The 2,564-nt window shown below is 41.1% G+C and overlaps 1 pseudogene; it reads left to right on the forward strand.

Annotated features, from left to right (window-relative positions):
- The first annotated feature begins 454 nt into the window (after positions 1 to 454).
- Positions 455 to 1,725, forward strand: LOC101318958 (nucleosome assembly protein 1-like 1 pseudogene; annotated as a pseudogene).
- Positions 1,726 to 2,564: the final 839 nt, after the last annotated feature.

Here is a 2,564-nt window from a genome sequence, read left to right on the forward strand (position 1 = left end):
ATTTATAGTTTACCATATGTCAGGCACCGTGGCAGGTGCTAAGGACACGACGTTGACAAGACAGATCCTATATGGGACCTCATTGAACTTAAGAGTCTATAGGGGTGTACAGATGATGCAACTAATGGATATTTGCTATGGTAGCAAGTAGCAGAGGGACCTAATCAGTAGTTAAAGAAGCCTGGAAAAAATGATCTTGAAGCTGATAAGGATAAGGATGACTGGGGAACATCTTTAAGGATGACTGAGGATTAGTGAGGTAAACATCTTAAGATGTTTGGCTTGAGGGTGACATGTAGCATGTCATATTATATAAGTTATCTCTTTTTTAAGCCCCAACGTCTAGTGGCTTAAGAAACAAATATTTGCTTTTTTAGCATCATCTGCTCATGGTGCCACCTTCTGCTCCCACCCCTGCCCCCCACCCTGGCTGCCACCCTGATTCACTACCTGTGCAGCTCCGGCCACCTGGCTCCCTGTGCTAGCCACCGATATTTGGAGTTCTTACAGTAACACAGACATTGACAAGAAAGAGCAGTCTGAACTTGATCAAGGTTTGGTTGATGTTGAAGAAGTAGAAGAAGAAGAAACTGGTGAAGAATCAAAAATCAAAGCAGGTCAGCTGACTGTTCAGGTGTTGCAAAATCCTCAGATTCTTGCAGCCCTTCAAGAAAGATCTGATGGTCTGGTAGAAACACCAACAGGATACATTGAAAGCTTGCCTAGGGTAGTTAAAAGACAAGTGAACGCTCTGAAAATCCTTCAAGTTAAATGTGCATAGATAGAAGCCAAATTCTATAAGGAAGTTCATGACCTTGAAGGAAAATATACTGTTCTCTATCAGCCTCTATTTGATAAGTGATTTGAGATCACTTATGAACCTACATAAGAAGAATGTGAATGGAAACCAGATGAGGAAAATGAAATTTTGGAAGAACTGAAAGAAAAGGCCAAGATTGAAGATGAGAAAAAAGATAAAGAAAAAGCAGACCCCAAGGGAATTCCTGAATTTTGGTTGACCATTTTTAAGAATGTTGACTTGCTCAGTGATATGTTTCAGGAACATGATAAACATATTCTGAAGCACTTGAAAGATATGAAAGTGAAGTCCTTAGATGCAGACCGGCCTATGAGTTTTGTCTTAGAGTTTCACTTTGAACCCAGTGAATATTTTACAAGTGAACTGTTGACAAAGACACATAGTATAAGTCAGAACCAGATGATTCTGTTCCTTTTTCTTTTGAAGGACCAGAAATTAAGGCTTGTACAAGGTCCACATAGATTGGAAAAAAGGAAAGAATTGTCACTTTGAAAATCATTAAGAAGCAGAAACAAGGGACTTGGGGCAGTTTGTACTGTGACCAAAACAGTTTCTAATACTCTTTAATATTTTTGCACCTCCTGAAGGTCCTGAGAGTGGAGATCTGGTTGCTGCTGCTGAAGCTATCCTTGCTGCAGACCTTGGAAGTCATCACTTTTTACATGAATGTATAATCCCAAGATCAGTGTATACTTTACTGGAGAAGTTACTAAAGAAGATGATGATGATTATGATGAAGAAGGTTAAGAAGAGGATGAGAAAGGGGAAGAAGAAGGAGATGAGGAAAATGATCCAGACTATGACTCAAAGAAGGATCAAAACCCAACAGAGAGAAAGCAGCCGTGAAGCAGGATGTATGTGGCCTTGAGGGTAACTTGCACTGATCTAACTTCAGCTTCCTTGGAAAGGAGGAATTTACATAACTTGAAAAGCCTATTTCAAGTTTTTTGTTGTTGTTTGTTTGCTTGTTTTTGTAGCTTAAAATAAAAATATCAAATTAAAAAAAATGATCTCACAGTTTCTGTGGACAGGAATTTTTTTTCTTTTTCTTTACTTTCTTTTTTTTTTTTTTAATTTTTGGCCGCACCGTGCAGCATGCAGGATCTTAGTTCCCTGACCAGGGAAGAGTGGAAGTGCAGAGTCTTAACCACTGGACCAACAGGAAAGGCCCTGTAGTCAGGAATTTGGAAGTGACTTAATTGGGTAGTTGTGGCTCAGGGTCTCTCATGAGGTTACCATCAAGATATTGGCTGGGGCTGCAGTCATCTGGATGCTTAATAAATCTGGCTGGAGGATCTGCTTCCAAAATGGCTCATTCTCATGGTTGTTGGCAGGAGGCCTCAGTTCCCTACTGAAACCGTGCACCTCAGATTGGGACTTGAACCCACATGCCAGGACTTCACCCCGGCCAAAACCCAAGAGGCTGGGACTCGAACATGGCCAAAACCCAAGGTCTTCTAACTGAGATCACACACCTGGTTTCAGGACTTAATGAAGCTCAGGTTCTTGATGTCTCATTGCAGAAAGAATTCAGTGAGACATAAAGTGATAGGTGAGACGTGGATTTATTTAGAGAGAAACACACTCCACAGACAGAGTGTGGGCCATCTCAGAATGCAAGAGCAGCACCAGGGTATGGGGTTGTCAGTTTTTATAGGGATGGGTAATTTCACAGGCTAATGAGTGGAAGGAGTATTCTAGCTATTCCAGAAAGAGGCTGGGATTTCCAGGAATTGGGCCATCA

This window comes from Tursiops truncatus, chromosome 5 (genome assembly GCF_011762595.2).
Source record: "Tursiops truncatus isolate mTurTru1 chromosome 5, mTurTru1.mat.Y, whole genome shotgun sequence".
In the NCBI taxonomy this organism is placed as follows: Eukaryota; Metazoa; Chordata; class Mammalia; order Artiodactyla; family Delphinidae; genus Tursiops; species Tursiops truncatus.